Source organism: Onychomys torridus, chromosome 6 (genome assembly GCF_903995425.1).
Source record: "Onychomys torridus chromosome 6, mOncTor1.1, whole genome shotgun sequence".
NCBI lineage: Eukaryota > Metazoa > Chordata > Mammalia > Rodentia > Cricetidae > Onychomys > Onychomys torridus.
The window spans coordinates 20,795,953-20,818,376 of NC_050448.1; positions in this window are offsets into that span (position 1 = coordinate 20,795,953).

Here is a 22,424-nt window from a genome sequence, read left to right on the forward strand (position 1 = left end):
ACTTTGCTTTGAGTACAGCCTAATGCATGCTGCCAACTCCCCAGGCTGCACACCGTGAAGGAGGCCTCGCCATCTCACTGCTCTCTGAGTTTTCATTCATTTGGAAAATATCTGTCTACATTCTAGCTACAAATCAGAAGAAAAGGCATAGTCAGGACAGAGACAGGAGGCATGACTTACATTTAACACTTAAAAAAAAAAAAAAGTAATGCCCCATGTCTCCCAGGACCCATTAGGCCATCATTCAACAGTACTGGGCAATAATCGGCCTCTAGGCACCAGGTTTTAAATCAGATCCTATGCTGAGGCTGAGTCTTGAGCAGCATGGCCTAATCCTTTCAGATATCATGCTTTCTACTTAACAGCACAACCCTAACTACTGAAGCAAGCTAAACTACCCCCCAAGAGGCTGTCCACTGGAGGAGAGGGATCAGGGGACAAATGGCAGCTGTTCACAAAATAAAGAAAGCAAAGTCATGATTTTGTTTCCAATGGCTACTTCTGCTTTAATTCTCTGGTATAACTGTACCAAAATTGCACAAAGCAGATCTATGACACAGTTTGATTTTTCTGTACAGTGATCTATGCAGTCCTTGAAACAAGTTGTGGACTAACCACAGGTCTTATACAATGCCTAAATTTTTCTGTTTTATTAATTCATCATTAAGGTTAGCAAATAGTCTATAGCCATGCCACCCCAAAGGCACCCACCCATTCCTGTTTGACCTCAGGAGGTTAGCATATAAAGTAATGGGTTTCTTTATGGCTTTTTCATACACATATGTTATTAACCTATATTCTAATTCATTCCCATGTTCCCTGTCCTTCCCTGTGTAGTGTAAACATCAGAACTCCTTAAAGTAGCTATCTTTGGATAGTGGATATGATAGTTTAGATTGTCGAGTTCATCAGATCTGGAATCAAGAGGAAAACAATTCTGTGAGCTAGAATAAGGGCATTTCTAGGAAGAATCAACATGGGGAAAAGACCACAGAATAGGCAGATAGAAGACAGATACATGATAGATGACTCATAAAGAAATAAATACATGATAGATAGATGTTGGATAGATAAAATATAGCTACAAAGATAGACAGATGGATAATTATAGATGATAGATAGATAGATGATTGATTGATAGATAGATAGATAGATAGATAGAAAACAAATGACAATTAGAAGATAGAGGATAGTATATAGATGGCAGATAAGTGATAGGTAGGTGATATATAGATAGATGACAAGTAAACATATAGACTTAGGACAGGGACAAACATGAATAAACAGAAAACTATGAGTTGCTCTGAATTGTTTGTCTAACTGCTGCTTAAGTGAACCTTTGCTTTTCTCAGCAGACAGCACACCACAGAAGCCAGGTCAGCATCGATGGATGTAGACATATGAAACACATCAGTAGGCAAGGCCTATGTCTTCATGGCACTGCATCAGGATACTGCAGCAGAAACACAGTGTTCATGTGTCTGGCCTATTCTAAGTTTACAACCTTGAGGTCTTTATGTAACACTCAACTCTTTTTTTCTGCAAACTCTAAGAAACGTTTCACAGTTCTGCAGCATGCAGGTAAATATTTCATAACTGGTAGAAATAGACAAAACTTAGCCATGAGGCAAGGACGCAGCTATCCATGCTACCCAGGTGCCATGTACAAAAGAGCATGGCAGATGAAACCGGAAACTGTGGGGTGGCTCTGTGTCCTCAGTCACCCTTAGCATGCGCAGTGATTCAGAAACTCAAAATTGAACCACTTGCATAGTGTTAAACACTCAGTCTGAATGGGAAAGTATAACAAATGTATTTGAGGAAAGAAACAACTAAAAATTAGCTGAGGAAGCCTGAAAAACAATTATCTAAATGAGGTTTCCATCCAAGTGAAGGATGAGAATGGGGTCAAAAGTGACTATCCACAGACGAAAGAAAAACAGACCAGTGAACGTTATGTCTCTAGCTGTCCATTGTGACCCAGCGTGCACAAGACTGTATGGAGAGGAATTACTAGGTACTCAGGAGGTGCTAAACAATCCTCAAGGAGATGCCTAGAGACAACACCACAAGTTCCCGCTTTGCTGTCCTGGGATCTCTTAATCTATAAACTCTCTCCAAGTCAGTTTGCCTGCATTGATATCACACGAACACTCCTGGCTTGTTTTATTTTTTTTTTCTTTCCAAACCAGGCATCTGTCTCCACATTTTTTGAGGCTTCTCAAGCTGTCTACCTCACAGTAGGAGAGAAATAAATGTTCACACTATGAAAATTTTCCACTTAGTTCACTGAAAGCCCCATAAGACATGACTCTTAAAGAAATAAGTGTATTTCACACAGACTTTATATTTGTATCTCAATAAAATAAATATGGAGTTGGCCCTGCCACACAGATTACACCTACGATTCAACTGATCACAGCTTTAAAATACTTAAGAAAAAAACACTGAAAATGTGCAGATCTTTCTTGTCAAAATGTCTTTGTCATATGACTTAGCGTATGTTGTATATTAAGTGTTATAAGGAATCTGGGCATATTTAAAATAGACAAGAAGAGGTGTGTAAGTAATATAGCAATACTGCATCATTTATAGAAGGAACTTAGACATCTACAGATCTGATAACTAGGGAGAGGTCCATCAATCTCCATGGATATCAGAGACAGTGTAGCTGTGTTCTGCAGAAGCCATGGCTTTCATCCACCATAACATCCACTTATTACTAGTGACCCACTGAGAAGTAACAAGTCTAGATCAAGATTGGTGGCACTTGGAACAGAAAGAAGACTATTAGAGGAGATTTGTTGATCTTTATTATGCCTATATGTCTTCAGAACACAGGAAATAAATTATTCCTTGTCAACTCATCTCATGAGACATGTGCTGACAGTCTTATCTTGACACCATTTCAAAACTTACTCAACATTAGTCAGTTTTTGAAAGCCTGGTATACCTAACATGCATGATGCCTTTGATTCAAACACCCAGAGCCCTACCCACACCCACAAAAGATATTATATAAAAAATCTGTGGCTGTGTTCCAATAAAATACATCTCAACACAAATTAAAATTTTATATTATTTCCATGTGCCATGAAGTGTGCTTTCATTTTCCCAACTATATAAAACAATGAAAATTAATTCTCAATTATTTTTCTCCTAAGGTAAAGATCAAATTGGAATATTCTGGTTTCTAGGGCTCAGAAGCAATGTCTAATGTCCCACTTTTGACTGTAGCAAATAATAAGTATCTGTGTTTGGGGGTGTGCTATCCTGACATCTTTTCCAACTAACAAAAAAAAAATTATGTGGGTTTTGATTGAATGGCACTCATACAAGACAACGACATGACTTTCTAGGCTAACATACAACAAGCTGCTCTAAGACATAGGGCATGTAATATACTTAACCCAGTGGTCCCATAAAAATGCTACCTGGGTTCTAACGGGGATTTCTATGAAAGTCTCAATATAAAATTCTTGGGTTTCATGCAGTGATGGTATTGATGATGTGTTCTTGAAAGTTTCACACTTTATAGCCCAGATTGGCCTTGAGTTTTCAGTCTTCTGTCTTGGACTCTGACTTGGCATGCACCACTCCACTCACCTCTACCAATACCAACTTGATTGCATCACATCACAGACGAAACACAATCAAGCTATGCTCACTAAAGGATATGCTAACCCAGAAGTCGTGGCTAATCGTCTGTAACAAAGAGTTTAAGTCATTTCATTACAAGAACTTATTCCAGAGGCTGAGACACCTGGAGGCAAAACACAAGGATGGTGGCAGAGGCACAAGAGGACTCCAGTGCTGCAAGGAGGAGACATGTCAGGCAGGCACCAGGATAGAAGAGCTGCATTCAAATATTAGAGCCACTTATGGTGAGACCCGTACCTCAGAGGAAATGTATTAGCCACTCTTAGCAAGCGTAGTAGTTGTGGTGACCAAATATTTGACAAAGGTAGCTTAAAGGAGAACAGGTTCATTTTGGCTCATTGGGAAGATACTATCCAGTACAGTGAGAATGTGAGGAGACAGCTCCTGTCATATAGTAAAACCAGGAAAATTGAGGGCAGGACTGTGGTTAGATACAGTTTTCAAAACCCACCTCCAGGTGCCCACTTTGCTAGCAGGGCTGCAAGTTCCAAAGTTTGGAGCATCTCCCAACATAGCGTGACCAGATGAGAACACAGTGCTCAAACATAGGAGCCAGGGTGGGGGATACTTCACAGTCCAAACTCTCTCAGTAGACTTCAGCATAAAATTAGACAGTCAGTACAATTTAATCTCCCAAAATGGGTGTTATGTGAAACAATTCTTCAAGTCCACTTGGGATAGTCAACTTCCCTGGATCTCATGAGTGGGATCCTGCATTGGCTAGAAGACTGATCTGTTCCACACAGTAACCAGGGTCTCAGCAACATTTCCATTTCAGAAGGAATGCAACTCTGAACAAAAGCACAGGCTGTGTCCTTTGAACTTGGGACACATTGTTTTAAGTAGTAATTGAAAGAGGTTGTCTATGACTCAGTAATGCCAAGTGATATATTTGGAGGCTTGCTTGCATATTGGTTAGGAGAGACTGAGGGGAGAAGGAGGAGGAGGAGGAGAAGAAGAAGAGCTATTTCCATAAAAATTTCTAGGCCAAGTGACGAGAAATGTCTTTCTGGAATATCCCGTAAGCCAGCTAATATACAACCAAGCTGACGAATGTGGTAAAAGTAGGTCTTACTTGGCAAAGGGACTCAACACACCATGAGAGGAATCACAAGGCTTAACCGTACTGCAAATTAAAAACTTCTCTTAAAACTTGCTAAAAGAAATATTTTGAAAGCCTCACTTTCTGGATTGAATGCTTAGACACTGAATACTTAGAAATGTGATATGCCAGTGTTTCTACAAAGAGACCAGACTTAGGGGTCCAGCTATGATCGTTTAGAATGACTGTGTCTGATAATTAATTCCACATGCTGTTTTGTGGCCTTTTCATATGAATGAAAGCAAAGGCCAGTGAAAGAGTAAGAAAGGAACCAACGGTTCAGAATTTTCTCACAGTCTGGACTAGTTGCAGGAAGCATGTCTACTTGAGTCTATCAGGACAGAGATGCACAGACCCAAGTGTGTCTCTTCTTGATTACACAGGATATAAAGTTCCTAATATCTTTTTACCAACAGAAAGGAAGAAAAAACATGTCTAACCTCCAATATTCTAGATAATTCACACTTAGCAACCTTGAAGAAATAAACAAATAAAACTGATTGGGTGGCTGGTTTTCAAGTCTCCATTTCCTGCCAACTGACCTGTCCTCCAGTCTATTTCTCCTCTGTTCCTTCACTGACCACAAGGACCCCTGGGTTCTACTATCTGTTGTCAAAGCCCCCATTGCTTCTTTAAGTCCTTTCCTGCATCTGGCAGCATCATAGAATAGTCATCTCTTCTATAAACATTAGTCTTCCAGTAGCATCCAATGCAGTCCTCAACGTAGAAAAGTCTTCAACATACTTTATGATCTCCTTCACCCAACAGCTACCATTTTAGACAATGGTATAATTGTTTTTTAGTTATATTTAGGCTGAATTTTTTTTTATTTCTCCACTCTTCTTTTTTTCATTTTTTATTTTTTATTTTTTTCATTTTTCTTTATTAAGAAATTTTCTACTCACTCCATATACTATCCACAGATCCCTCTCCTCCTTCCTCACACCCCCTAGCCCTCTTTTCCCAAGCCACCCCACATCCCCACATCCCCCAAATCGAGGTCTCCCATGGGGAGTCAGCAGAGCCCCTGAGCCTAGGCAGATCCAAGCCCCTTCTCACTGCACCAAGGCTGTGCAAGGTGCCACACCACAGGCACTAGATTCCAGAAGCCTGCCCATAGACCAGGGACAGATCCCAATCCCTCTGCCTAGATGCCCCCCAAACAGTTTGAGCCAAACAACTGTCTTCTGTATCTAGAGGGCCTAGTCCAGTCCCATGGGGGCTCCACAGCCACCAGTCCACAGTTCATGGGTTTCCACTAGTGTGGCTGGTCATCTCTGAACGTCTTCTCATCATGATCTCGATGTCCCTTGTCTACAGTATCTCTCCTCTCATCAATTGGATTCCTGGAGCTCAGTCTGGTACCTGGTTGTGGATCTCTGTATCTGCCTCCATCACTCACTGGACAAAGGCTCTATGATGACAGCTAGGTTATTTGCTAGACTGGTCACCAGAGTAGACTGGTCCAGGTACCCTCTGGACCACTGCCAGCAGACCAAGGTAGGGTCAACCTCCTGAGAGCCTCCCCAGCACCCTGCCTCTTCTTATAAATCTGATTATTACTACAACTTTGGGGTTTTTTTTGTCTAGTCTCTACTGACTGTTACTTCAAACAAACATGTTCCTCTCTCTTCTCCCTCCCTCCCCTTATCTCACTCTCTCTCTCCATCTTTCCCTCCATTTCTTTCTTTCTCTCTCCCATTCCATATCTCTTTTTGATGTCTCATCAAGTTCACTTGATCCATCTTTTTGTACCTAAAACATCTCTGTAATTTTAGTTGCTACCTTTGTCAGTTTGATGAAATCTGGATTCAATTTTGAGATAAACTCTCTGGGTAAGGGAAGACCTGCCTACTGTGAGTGGCACCATTCCCTAGACTGGGGTCCTGGACTGTATAACATAAAAAATATTGAGTTGGGCACAGTTATTCATGAATCTCTGCTTTCTGGATGCAACATGAATAGTTCTCTCAAGCTCTTGCCTCCTTGACTTCCATGCCAGGATTGATTGTAACCTGGAATTGTGAGTCAAATGAACCTTTCTCTCTGAAGTTGCCCAGTGTATTTTATCACAACAACAAGTAATGAAAGGAAGACACCACCTATCACTACCACCCTTACCTCCTACTTGCATCTTGTCTTCTAAATCACCCCAAACCCCTTCAATCCTTCATGATGCTTCTATACCAAGCACTTCCTGACTGGTAAAGCTGGCAGCAGCTTTCTGAAGTCTACTAAACTGACTTAAAGCCCTTAACATTGGAAGCCTTAATTGCCATGTACACAATCATTAAACAACTAGTACCCCTAAAACATCTCTGGTGTCTAGACAAAATAGAACTTGTTGTAAAGAACTGCCTGCTAGGTTTCTTTCTCCTGTTCTCAAATTAGTGTGTCTCAGTATGTCTTGAGATTAGGTATTGTGAGCCTTACAGATCTGTTCTTTTTTGTTCAAGATTGCTTTGGACTCTTCTGTAACTCTATATGAATTTTAATCATCCATTGTCCTTTCAATTTGATTTATTTTATTTTGTATTCCTAAGACAGGGCATCAAAACAGAGCCATGAGTAGATAAGAGCTTGCTATGTAGAACACAGGCTGACCTTGAACTCATAGTGATCCTCTTCCCTCTGTTTCCCATGAGGTAGAGTTACTAACTTGTACCACCATGCCCAGCTTAATTATTCACAATTCAATCCTCTTCAGTGTAGAAAATGCAATCATGGATCCAGGTGACACTCTCTGGGTCCTTCAACTCACTCCTTAATCTGATTTATGATTTGATGTCTTGAAAGTTTAAGAAAGTCCAACTTTTTCCTCTTCTTCCCCAACAGGGCTTCTGGAGAGCAAATATTCTCCTCTGGCCCCAGATGTGTGCCATGGTGTACACAGTCAGGGCTACCTATGTTGGGCTGTGTGAATCTGCCCAATGCTGGCCTTTGGTAACAAGAAGCACATTTGTGCCACATTTATGCCTCCTTCTCTGGAACTTATTATTAAGCGAGAATTCATCTTTAGTTCTGTTGCTGTCATTCTGTCATTCAACTGCCTCTTGACTTAAGAAGGACCCATTACAGCCTCCTTCATGCTTCTTACATCATCCTTCTGGCATCCATTATCTTTCCTACTGGACATAAACACTACACACTTCCCATGCTAAGATAGTCTTCCAGACAGTTCCTACCACAATGGTGAAGACACTCCTTTCTCATTTCTAGAGCCTTCCCAAAGTCTTGCCTTTTATTGTAAATTTCCAGGAAGACTATTAGACAATTGGGACTTTATTACATTTTGAAAACCATCTTTAATATTTCTGGGAAATAAATCTAATTTTGGTCCACATTAGTCTTACTTAAAAGCCCACGGTCTTATAAAGTACAGATGTCCCACTATGTTTTACATGCTATAACCATAGGACAAATTCTAGTTGCTTAGAACAGCAGCGATCTAAAAATCACTTCCCTGTACATCCTGTAGGTTCAAAACATCTATAAATGGCCTCAGAAAACATACCAATTGAAAAGCCTAACACTACAAATTTGCCATAGAATTCATATTTGAAAATACCCTTTCAGTCAAAGACCCAGAAATACATGACTACAACCCAAGAGCACACTGGTCCGTTGCTGTAAGACTCCTAAGCAAAGCAGACCACCATGACTTCTGGCACAGGGCATAAAATGCCCTTTGATTAGCATCCTTTCTTAAGATGGCCAGGGCTTTTGAAGCTGAGGCCAAGTGGGAGTGCTATAGAAAGCTAGAATTTGTCCTCATGGGAGTCTAAACCAGAACCTCAGGGTTTGTTTATATCTAGCAAACCACCTACAAGTAGAAATGGAGGAAAGATAAACCCAGAAGAGTCTAGATAAAACCATGAAGAGTTACCCCTGAAATGCTGTCCACATATTTTGAAAATATATTAATCACCCAGTCACTGAGAGAGATGGGGAAGTAGAGTCAGAACTGAGCTCAAAGGAGACAAGAAAGCACACCGGGAGGGAAAAGACATCACAAAGCATGGAAGAGAAAAATACTTTAATGAGTACATTTTCTATTATCTGAATTATTGTATAGTTTAAATGAGGCTGAAAAATGATCACTGTGTTTAGTAACTTGGAGACCATCAATGACCCTACTCAATGTAGACAAGAGGAGTTTATCTTCACCACTGTCCACCTGTGCAGCCTAGGCTTTCTTTGAGTTTTTTTATCTCTTTAAAATCTTGATCTGGAGGTAATGATAATATCAACTCCTAATTCAGTAGGATGCTAAATTGACTAAGTGAAATAGTAATGCTAAATGCTCCACACAGAGCATTATCACCTCACTTATCAGTTGCTCTTTATTCTGGAAGGGCATACAGAAGTCATGGATAAACCAACCCCTTGCTCATAATTCTCATAGGAGCACCATGTGATATTCGGTGATGGTCACCCCCATACATCACACCCATTCAGCCACACTTTGCTTTTCCTCCCCAAATTCAAAATGTCATCCTATCTCATACAGCTACACATTAACAAAATGAAATATTGCCTCATTTCCATGAGGCAAACATGGTAATGTCTCCTAAGCAGCTCCAGTTGCCTTTGGTTTAAGAGATGGAGAAGTCAGGCATCTTGTTTTCAGCTTGAACTCACACCCAAAGGTCCCATCGCCATCCCAAGAGCTCTCAGTGAGCTCTGAATACATACACACCCCTTAAATATGCTCATGTACTAACTGTGGAGTGTGCAACTTCAAAATTTACTACACCTAATAAAAGCATGTGCTGAAAATATTCCTATCTGCCTACAATATGTCTGTAGGAGAACTCTGGTGACCAATAAAATACCTAGATTCCCACTTGACAGTTCACAAGATAGTAATCCCTGTGCTGACAGGTGGCTAGTAACTTCAGAAGTAATTGTAGGGATACTGTCTGCAGATGTTTGGGGATGTACTACAAATTCTCGCAAATGGGTGTCATAGGAATATGTGGAAAATGACAGCTGATATAACTTTTATTATAAAGAGACACATCTTCCCAAGAAACATCTGGAAGATTTTGTGTGTAAAAGAAATGGAGGTGGGTAATGCAGCCCATGCTGAGAACCTTGGCATTTCATACTCACACACAGCTTCAGGAGGTCAGCCAAACACTGAACTGGTGTGAGAATTCTAAGCCTTTACCCCCACCTCACCCCTTCTACTTCAGGATGGGAGCCTGGTGAACGTTTCTTCTCTTTTCTTTTTCCAACAAGAAGAACAAACTAGGTCGATATATCAAATTTATAACTCCTAACAAAAGGCCATGTGTGTAGATAGTGTTACTCTTTCCAAATGCTATAGCGGTAAAATGTTCTGCATGTAGCCAAAATACAACTGTTTGTGACTCCACCCCCCCAGAAGGTGACAGCTTCCAAAACAGGGTTACTTATTATGACCTGTGTTTTGCTAAATGTATTAGAAGAATGTCTATTTAAAAATAATGCAAGGAGGTCAAGCTACAAGTGCCTCCCTACTAGTATGAATTCTTGGTTGGAATTAATATGTAAGAGGTAAAATTCATTAATCAAATATATCCCTGTCTCATTAAAAATGTCACCATCAATGATCCAGATATATAGACCAATGTAATACATGAACAATGTGTTCCCTAGGGAAATTGTGTTCCTAGAACTATCCTTCATAAATGTTTATGAGCTTTATTTATAAAATGCCCTGTAGTCTATTGCTAGGGATAATATGTTTGAAGCAAAATATTTGAATATTTATCCCTTTGATTTATAGCACCATACTCTACTTGAATAGCTGTGCCCCGTGTAATTCACAATTTTAATTTACAAATGAGTAACTCTGATAGGCTAACCACTCAACATTGCAAACAGTTCTTCAGATAGACAAATACTGTAAATTACATTTTTATGACATTTAGTGAAGCATTTTTCACACTTTCCATCATTAAAGTTTCACTACAACCTAGTGATACAGGCAGGATTCACTCCTCTGGTTTTATTATTTAATGCATGCCTAGTGCAAACACACAAACAAGGGGAAATGAACTGAGATCCTCTGGATTTTAGATGCTTGCTTTTGACTACCTGTGAATCTTCTACAGACCAAAAATGGATTACCTTCTGAGAGACTTTATACTCCAAGGGTCCAGTTATTCCCCAGTTCTTCATATTGGTTATCGTGTATTTAAAAAGTAACCCTCCCCAAGGAAATATAGGCCTTTTCCCTCCTCAGCAGAGAATTCCTAGCCTGAAAAAGTATGGTTGTCTACTCAGAGCCTTGACCAATGAACAGCCTAACAGTACAGTGTCTGATAGTCACATGGTGATGGGATGGAGTCAGTAACACATATCAGCCATGCCAATCAAAGAAGGCACTGTGGCTCTTCATAAAGTTCTGGATGCTGAGTCTTAGGTTAGCTAGCAGTTATTCCTATGTATTGTCACACATAGGGAGGCACTGCTGTTTATGACTTCACAAGGAAAGGCAACAGAAACTCCAAGGGTCCTGCCCTGAACTCCCCGCTCTTGGTACCTTCCCTTGGTTGATTTTGCTCTGCATTCTTTAATTGTAACAGACCAGATGTGAACATGTGAAAGAGTATTCTGTGCCTTTTTTGAGGCCTTCTGGGAAGTCACTAAACAGAAGGTCCTGAGAGCCCTTGGACTTTCAAGGAGGTTGTCAGAAGTGAGCAGTCTAGTGACTCTCACTCTCTAATGTCTGGTCTGGCTGATGAACTCATGCAACTTCCCAGGTGGCTATAATATGTCTTTGTATTTATCAACTGGTTAGTCCTGAAAAAAAAGAAAGAAAAAGTTCTCCTTTGATTTCATCAAGAAAACTACAATTCATGCCTCTAATCCCAGCGCTTGGGATACCAAGGCAGGGGACTGCAAGTTTGAGACCAGTCTAGGTGACACATTGAGACTATCTCATAAATAAAAAGAATGAAAAATGTGATTTATTATAAATATAATTCTGTACCTGCAACTAAGAAGGCTTACACTGTCCCCCAAATAGAAAAGAATTGTTTTGACCCAGTGTACACCACCTGCTCCCAACACCAAACTTCCCTCCTCACTGAGATCCAGGTATGGTGGCATTTCACTTGTAGAGCAGGAGAGGAGTCTTTTAGAAAGTTTTGAGTATAGCAACCAAATTACCAAAAGAATATCCTGCACTAAAGCCCCTAAAAACTACAAGCAAAGTGAGAAACTGATACTTGCACATATAACAAATCCCAATAGAAAGTGTGTAAGTCAGTTTATAAAATTTTACATATTCCTTGGGCTCCAAACTCTGAGATCTACATAGTAAACAGACCACCTGGGTGTTCTTTTCCAATAAGAATGCGTAAAATATAATCCCTGTCCCAGGAAAAACCAAGGTGGACTCTAAACATCTTGGTAAATAGGGTTTCTTCTTATAGCCACTATTAAATATCATTTTAAGATTTAGGCTGTGCCAAAATGTAAGCTTTTCTGTTGAAGAAAATATATATAAAAGAAAAAAAATCAAGAAACTTGGAGAGAAATCTAAATCTCCCAGAAGAGATGATGGAGCTTTCTAACATTTTCTCAGTGAGATTTTAAATTAATGAAAATATACTTTTAAACATATGAATTTATTCCAATGTTCCAAAATAATCACATTAAAGCTATAGTGTCTCAGATTATTGTCAGTCTCATCAACATGACTTCTCCAAAGAGTGTTTAGGGGAAGTTTGATAGTTTCAAGTAGATAGACATACTATAATCTGTGTCTTTAGATATTTGTGTTTTCGTCAAAGGACGCTGAGTTGATTATATTAACTAATAAACTATAAAAATCCTATTTAATTAGGAGATATCAACGGAAAGAAACTAACCTTCACATAAAAGTTGTTCTCTTTCCAGCTGAATACAGGTCCATTTTGAGGATGCACCACCTTTTCATTGTCCAACCACCTAGGACATCTAGACTGATTCTACTCTCTTCCTATTGTGACTGGAGCAGCAATAAACATGGATGGACAGATACATCTGTGGAAGAATATGGAGTCCTATCGGTATGTGCTCAGGACTGATAACTCCAGTTCATATGGTAGTTCTATTTTAAGGTTGTTGTTTTGTTGTGCTGTTGTTGAAAATGCTCACAGTGATTTCCACAATGGCTGCCTCAGTATCCACCCTGACCACATTCCCTTATCCCCATAGCCTTATCAGCATTTATTGCTATTTGTTTCCTTAGTCATAACCATCCTGACTCAGGTGAGAGGAAAACTCAGGGAAGTTTTAATTTGCATTTCCCTGATGGCTAAGACCGTTGAACACTTTTTTCAGTGTTGATTTTGGTTTTGGGTTTCTTGCTTAGTTTTTTTGTTGGTTGGTTTGTTTGGGTTTTTTTTTTTTTTGGTGTGTGTGTGTGTGTGTGTGTGTGTGTGTGTGTGTGTGTGTGTGTGCTTTTGTTAAAATGAATTTTCCCCTACAATACATCCCAATTACAGTTTCCCTTCTGTCATCTCTTCTTAGCTTCCCCACAAATCTCTCCTCTTCCCCAGTTTCCCCCCTCTGTTTCCTCTTCAGAAAAGAGCAAGTCTCCAAGAAATAACAGCCAGACAGTGCAAAACAAGATACAATAAGAAGAAGGCAAAAGCCCTCGTATTGAGGTTGAATAAGGCAATCTAGTAAGAATAAAAGAGTCTCAAGAGCAGGCAAAAGAGTCAGCAATACACCTGCTCCCACCCAGCTACCAGCCATAACATATATGCAGAGGACCTGGTCAGACCCATGCGTGCCCTGTGCTTACTGCTTCAGTCTCTGTGAGCCCATTTGAGCCCTGCCTAGTTGATACAGTGGCCATGTTCTCTTGGTGTCCTCCATCCCCTCTGACTCCTACAGTCTTCCTTCCCCTTCTTCCATGGGTCACTAGATCTCTGAGGGGAGGGACCCAATGGACTATCTCTAAATAATGTCTGTCTGTGAGTCTCTGCACCTGCCAGAAGAAGCCTCTGTGATGATCACTGGACAAGGCACTGATCTATGAGTATAGCAGAATATCAGTAGAAGTCATTTCATTGATATTTTTTCCAGTCTTGTTTGGTTCTACCCTAGGTCTTTGGGCTATCCAGTCTCCAGATCCTGGCCACCCAGGCAGTGTAAGGCATGGACCACCCTCTCATGAGGTGGACCTCAAGTTAAACCAAACATTGGTTGGCCACTGCCACGTGTGTTGAACACTTTTCAGAACAATTATTATTCATTTGCATTTCTCTTTTAAGAACTAGCTGTTCAGATTATTGGTACATTCGTTGATTGGTAAGGCTTTGTGTTGTTTAGTTTTCTCAGTGTTTTATATATTCTAGTTATTAAACTTCTATCTGAAGGAGAACCTTTCAATTATCAGTTGACCAAATTGTCTTTTCTCCTATTAAGCTAATTGAAGAGAATATATTATTCCCAAATAAATAAGTATCTATTTTATATAGCCTGGAGCAAACAAAACAGGACCAAAGGTAACTCCATGCAGAAGGCTATGCTGGGAACATTTACACTACCCTATTGTATAGAAGGTCAAGTTAGCTACTATAATCACAGCCACCTGTACAGACTTTAGATTCATGAGCGCAATGTTTCCCTTTACAGGCCTTTTGTTTTACAAGCTTGTGAATCTGTGAGAAGCAACAGACTTTATGAGGATTTTCCATGGGAAAGGCTCATGAATGGAGGTAGTGTTCTGGGTACCACCATCTCATCAGCATCATTTCATCAGCATTCACTGAATCTCATCATCATGAGGCCAAAGCTAGTTAGTGGCTTCCAACTGGAGGAGGAGCAGGTAGAAATTATCATGCATTGCCTCTCTCATTAGAACATAATTCCCCCACATTCCTCCTTCTCTTGCCATGTAGCAAACCCTTGCCTTGTGTAGGACTAAGATGAAATGCCAGATCATCTGAAGTGTTCTCTGGCAAACTCTGCCTTCCCTCTAATACTTGGCACATGGCTCCATTATCCATTGCTGTTCTCTGCTGCACTTCTTTGCTGAGCTCTTTACTAAAGTAATTCCTTTCTCCCTCACATACCCAGCAGGAACTTACAAGGATTCCAAGTTAGTAAACTAATACAGGCCCCCACTCTTCCCCAGAAGCTAGAAATCATAACAGTTACATCATGATTTCATTTCAGAACAATGTCTCCAAGGCTACTTTTTTTTCAAAGTAAACTTCATTGTTTATATTTAAAGTGTACAACATGATGTTAGAAAATACAAAGAGGCATTAATATGGTAATATAGATAGAATGGTTAATTCTATTGTCAACTTGAAATGATCTAAAATGATCTAGAAAGACAGTCACACTGAGGGACTGTCTAGGCCAAATTTACCCACAGACATGGCTGTACAAGACTTTCTTGGTCACATTAGTTAGAGTAGAAGGACCTAGTATTATAGTGTCACCATTTTTTTTATACAGGGAATCCTGGACCATGTAAGAGAAAGTGAGCTGAGCTCAGGCATCCATGTCTTCACTCTCTTTCTGTTCTTGGCTGTGGATGTGACCAGCTGCCTCAATTTCCTACTGCCTTGACTGCCATGCAGTCCTGGGATGGACTGTAATGTGGAATTGTGAGCTAAAATAAAGACTTTCTCCACTACGTTGCTATCGTTGGGAGTTTTATTGTAGCAACTGGAAACTGAAACAACACTGAATCAAATTAATCATATGCAACTTTTTGCACTTATTCATTTTAGAGACAAGCAGGGACCAGAGCAGCTAAAATCTACAAACTTACCAAAAAATCTCTAATAAAATATATTATGATCATAGCCTTATGTTGCCCATTAGCTCTCTAGACTTCTTACTAAATATCAGTTTGTGTGTTTCTGTGTGTGTGTGTGTGTGTGTGTGTGTGTGTATGTATGTATGTATGTATGTATGTATGTGTCTGTATGTGTCTATGTCTATGTGTCTGTGTGTCTGTCTGTGTGTGTGTGTGTGTGTGTGTGTGTGTGTGTGTGTGTGTATACAGATAAATGCACATAGGTTCTTGTATGGGCCAGAATAATTCCTCAGGAGTCATCCATCCTTTTTTTTTTTTAAATAGGCTTTCACTGGCCTGAAACTTAGTCAAATGAGATGAACCCCAGGAAACTGTCTCTACATATCACCACAATTTTATATTTGCATTGTTTGTGGGTTTGTTTTTGTTATTGTAGATTCTGGGGATAAAACTCAGGTCCCTGTGCTTGCAAAGCAAGAACTCTACTAACTCACCTCCCTATAACTATAGTACATCTTTTGACTTCCTTTTTCCATTGTGTCTCCCTGACTTTGGCCCCATTCGCCACTGCTCTGCTCTCTGTTTCTATATATTTGATGTTTTGGGTCTCACATGTAAATAAAGTCCTGGAATACTTCTCTTTATTACTCCATTTATTTGGACTAAGGAGTAAGGACATGCCAACTATGCATGTTGGTTAGCTACCAGCACTTGGCCTCTCAATCTGTGTACCACTGTGCAATGTTTAAAGCAGACAAAGCAGGTTCTGCTGTTTCTGGTGACTTGTGTAACTAGAATCCAGTTGTTTTATCACCATTATTATCACCTTCAGACACTGGTTCTCAACTTTCCCTGCACCTAGCAACCCTTAAAAATCACACACAGTGGTTGTCTACACTACAGTTTCAATGAATTGCTCATGGCTCCTGAACATGTACTTCCATTCAACCACTCACATTGAAATTACATATCACACACACACACACACACACACACACACACACACACACATACATACACATGCATACTCATACACACATACTATACACATTCACACACATACACTACACACTTACACACATACCACATACACACTCACCCATGCACACAGACACACACACACACACACACACACACACACACACTTTCATCCAGCTGTACTAGTTGCACCCTTGGTATTTTTCCAAGCTCCTGAAAAGACGATGCCCTGGTTGTCCAGCACTGACCTCACACTAAGCCACCATCTCCAGGACCCACAGTCTGTATTGCAATAGCCTCCTATCACCTCTGCTTCCTCTCTCCTTGAGCTGTAGCTTTCTGTGCACTGCAGAAATGCTGATAAATCCCACAGTCCAGCAGCTTCCCCTTGTCAAGTAGAATACAGCTCCTGACCATAGCCTTCAGGTTGCCCTTGATCAGGCTCACCAGCCATTTCTACTCCTGCTGTTGCTCACCACTGCCCCACACCAATTTTCTCCAATGTTCAGCCACAGCTCAATCATCCTCTGGCCTCAGAGATTTGCAGTTTTTCCAGGAATCCACATGACTCTCCACTTATTTCTTTCAGGTATCTATTATTTTATCTGTCACCTTTTTGTTTATAGAGGAGCCTTGTGATGGCTTTAATAAGACTGGCTCCCACAGGCTCCTATATTTGAATGTTAGTCAGCAGTCATCCAGGAGAGACTATCTGAGAAGGATTAGAAGGATTAGGAGATGTGGCCTTATTGGAGGGAGTAAGTCATGGGGATGGGCCTTAAGGTTTCCAGGACCCACACCAAGTCAGCATCTCTTCTCAGCCTGCAGATGAGAATGTAGCTCTCAGCTACTGCTCCAGCACCATGGGTGACACCATATTGCCTATCATGATGATAATGGACTAAACCTCTTAAACTGTAAGTAAGTCCCCAGTTGAAAGCTTTTCTTTTTAATAATTGCCCTGGTCATGGTGTCTTTTCACAGCAAAAGAACAGTGACAAAGACAGACTTTCTGTAAACAACCTGTCACTCCAGATTGAATGGAGTACCATTTAATCTTCCACTCACTGTACTCATCTTCTGTTCCTTTCCTCATTTGTGTGTGTGTATGCACATGCCTCCTTCAATAGAATGTAAGTACAGCAAGGGGAGAATTGAGTTCTCTGTGTCTCCCCAGATCCTAGAGCAGACTCGGGACTAGTAGATTCTCAGTAATACTGAGTGAGTGAGGAGGTAAGGGATGAAGGGAAAGAAATTCTCCCTCCATCGACCTTATTGACAGACAAATGTACTGATCCAGTCAACATTCTTCTTAATCCTCATTTTAAATAACATGTGCACAGCATCTCTGCTAACTAACACTACAAATGAGTCTACAAGAGTGTAGTACCTATTGCACATGCATAAGTCCAAGGAAAGAGAAAACATAAGCAAAGATGTCTTCAACTCCAGAGCTGGAGAGCTTTCATTTTCTAGATGTCAGACTTAAAAGTAAATTCTTCTTTGCTTCTCCCTTGTTTCTAGAGCAATCTCTTATGTCCTAGAAGGTGTCTGCCTTGCATGGGAACCAGCTACCTTTTGGAGGATGCATGGACTCTACAAACATAGCTTGAAAAGATGGACATCTTCCATCCAAATATTTCTTTATGGTATGACTGGAGACAAATCCCAGACCTTGGTGGGGCCTCAACGTCCTTACCAAATAAGGGAATGAATAAAGAGAACATTCCCAAGTGTGTTCCATCTCAAAGACTATGTGATTCTAACTAATAAAGATGAACTCACTTTCTATATACAATCCTGGTTATCTATTATCCCACACTTATTTTTACGTGGGTAAAGACTAGAAATTCTCTTCAATGGCCCTAGACTTGTGTTTCTGTCAATCCATATTTCTATAGGTGGTTATTTTTTTAATATAAGTATTTGGAACAAGAATGATTTTCAAGAAGAATTTAAATTATGGACCCAGCAATGTGCTGAGCCTTCTTATACCAAATGGAAAAAATAGATTATTACTTTTTAAAAGAATATTGCCATCCCTGGGGCACACAGCACAAGATTCTGCAGAGAGAATGCATAGCCAAAGTATCTGCCTTCTGCACTGTTGAGTTGAAAATGGTAAAGAGGAATTGCAACTAACTACAACTGTGTTCATTCCTTCCCAGTTCCTGCAGGAGTCCACAAATGAAAGAACTGTGGCCTGAAAACCAACAGCCTTATGGTGGCCCAGAGAGAAGCTCAACTCTACCGAGCTGTGATTAGCCACAGTCCATCTGTTCCCAAACGTGCCAGCCAGGAAGAGCCATGATTTTGTGTGCATATTTATTGATATGTTTTGACTTTTAATCTATGTATTTTGTTACTGTGCAGCGTTCTCTGCTTTTTCTTTAAACTTGTTTAATTTTTTCTCCTTTTAGTATTTTTTCTTTCACCCCTTACTTTTTCTTTTTTTTCCCCTCGTTTTTCTTCCTCTGGTTTCCTATCTTTTTCCTTTTGCAGTGCTCACTGCAGACTGGCCCCAGAACACACACTTCCAGGCAGGCCTGACTGTGAGGCTATGCAGGGTCATCCCTTAGAAATGCACAGAAGAAAGAGCAGAGAGGAAAGCACAGAGGTGATTGACACAGAGGTGATTGATCCAAAGATGATTGATACAGAGGTGATTGACACAGAGATGATTAATCCAAAGATGATTGACACAGAGGTGATTGACACAGAGATGATTGATTGACACAACACATACTGGGGTCCTTTCCACCAGGCACAGCCATGTGTTGTTAACATTTCTTCAAAATCAAAATAATAAAATTTCTAAATTAGCTAGTACAAAATGATCAGACCTAAACACAATAAAGGCTATGAACAGACAAATTATATTCAGTATCAAACTGAATAGGGAAAGTAGAAAGCATTTCCTCTACAGTTGGGACTAAAATATAGAATGCCCATTTGGATCATTCATATTCACTAATGTACTAGAAAGCTTAACCAGGGGAAATGGAGTACAAATTAGAAAGGAAGAAATGGTGTCTCCCTTTCTGAAGATTATGTGATTCTATATGCAAACAATCCATAAGGCACCAACTAAAGATAACTGCAATTATCAACATCCAGAAATCAGTAGCTCCTCTGTACCCAAATAATGAATCAGGAAACTATGCCTCCCCTCTACCACCGCCGCCCACACACACAAAGCTAGTCATAGACCAAAGAACATAAAGGACCTTGAAAATGAAAATCACCAAGTACAGAAAAAAGAAATTGAACAAAACCCTAGAATATGTTTAGATCTACTAGGCTCATGAATGGGTAGAATTAATATCACAAAAATGAGTATAAGTGATCTGTAGACTCAGTGCAATTCCCATCAAAATCTTAATGACAGTCTTCACAGAACTAGTGAAAGAACACCAAAAGTCATTTAGAAGCACAAATAACCTATATTGCCAAAATGACTGAGCAGAAAAGCAAAGCTGGAGGGAGCATAATACTGGTTTCAAAATATGCATAACCACAGCTACCAAAGCAGCACGCACGCACTGAGAAAAAGATCAAACATGTCAAGCAGTTCTAGGGAGCAAGCAAACTCTTGAGTGAATGTGTGCTGTTTGCTATGTCAAGGACATCAGTGCCTCAGACCATAGGAGTGACAAATCCTTGTCCAGGTGGGGCCCTGAGGGACTGCATGACCATCTTCTGTCTGTGTATAGATGTTGATAGTGGAGAAAATGTGCACTTTAGCTTTCTCCACCTAGATGTTTACAGTCTGAAGACTGCTCCCTTACAGAAACTGCTCCAGACAAGATTAGCTAAACTGCCTCCTACTAAAATGAACATAATACTTCTGCCTCTTTGTATCTCTGTATATAATAACCCCATCTCCTTGTTCAGCTGTATGCAATAGCTCTTCCTCCCTATTCAACTATATATAAGAAACACTCTAAACTTCCTGGTGCTGGGGCTTCTCCATCAGAGACCATAGCCCAACGAATCCCAGCTTTTCTGTATCCACGTAACTGCCATTTCTGCTTTGCCTTGTTGCCTCTAGTCAGGGTTCCAGGACCCAAGCTCTGCAAGAATGCAGCTACCAGTGGAACAGAAAAGAAAGCTCATGTCTTCAGTTGATTCTTTACAAGGCTGTCAAAAGAATATAAAAAATGGTGTCATCTTCATCAAATAGTGCTGGGAAAATTGGATATCCAAATATAGATAAAACCAGGTCCTTATGGGCACAATGAACAAAATTTAAATTGAAATGAACCAAAAATCTTAACCTAAGACCTGAAACTCTGAAATTGCTAGAGGGATGCAGAGAAAAATCTTTTCAAAATATTTGCACAGACACCAATCTCCCAGATTGCATACTCTGAGTATAGGCAACAAAGGCAAGGACTGACTGATAGCATCACATCGACTTAAAACCAGAGGGGGAAGTCAACAGAGTGAAAAATGCCTACAGAAAAAGAGCTAAGTATTTTGTTGAATCCAGAATCCATAAAGAACTACAAAAAATAACATTACACCCAAGTAATCAAATTTAATAATGAGCAAATGCTCTAAATAGATACTTCCCAAAGGAAGAACTACAAGTGACCAAGTATGTCAAAGTGCTCAGTATCTTCAGCCATCAGGCAAACGCAAATAATGCCCACATTTGGTCTCCATAAGACAACATGGGCATCCAGTAATGCTATTTTTCTGAGGAGTTATAAAATTAATGATAGGAGAAAACACATACATGTTTCAATGATTTAAAACACACACACACACACACACACACACACACACACACACACACACACACACACACTTCCACCTCACAGAGGTCAGAGAGGCCATCTTAATGAAAACAAAACCCAACAAATAATAGTGAGATTGTGAAGTATGGGTAAACCCTCATGCACTGTCCATGGGACAGCAAAATAGAAAACAATTCAAAAGTGCCTTTAAAAAACACTAAAAATAGATCTGCTGTATGATGATGTACTCACACCATTCCTAAGAATACATTCAATGGGATCGAAGGCAGATTGCAATAGAGGTATCTCCATGTCGCTGTTTTCTAATAGACTCAAGTTGGATGTCTATGATGTTACATTGTTATGAAAATATCTCTTATCTCTAAGAGACTGGAACTTTTGCTGGACCCCACAGCCAGAGTTAGTGATACACTTTGGGATCACATAAGACTTAAGACTGTTATCCTATTGTGTACTCAGTCTGTTTGTTTAACCTGCTATCAGAGAACAATGACGGCCAACTTTACTTGCCTCGAATTTCCCATGTAATCAACCTATACAGCCTAAGCTAATGCATAGCTGTAACCTTAAGTTATTTACTTTTCCATACCCCTGGCCCAGACAGCAATGTATGTATTTGTATGTAGGCTATGATAGTTGTTTGTTTAAAGCAACAAGTAGGATTAAAACAACTTATAAAGTGAGTATGCCATAAATGTTGAAGACAACATACAGATAATGTTTGACTGCATTTGTTTGTTTGTTATCTGGGTCATGGGCTCAAAATTGGAGTCAGTGATGTAATCTCTTGTAAGACTCTGCATGGATTTCTGTAAAGTAGACCTCATTCCTTCCCCACGTGATGCCCTCTGCCCTGTAAATAAAAGAGAGAACAAGGCCTTAGTCAGGGACACATACACACACACACACACACACACACACACACGATGTAGACATATAGTCATGGGGAAAGACAGATTCACAGGACAGCTTTCAGACAGGCACAGATTAAGACTCATATAATAGACAAATGACAGAAGATGAGCATTCAAATTTGGGCTCACTCTTGGTGAAACTACTTTCAAGGGGAAGTACTTTGATTTCTCTTCCTAAATGTGACATTGACACATTTTGAGTACTCTGGGATTATTACTAATGCATCTTAGGAGATGCGGGTATCCAT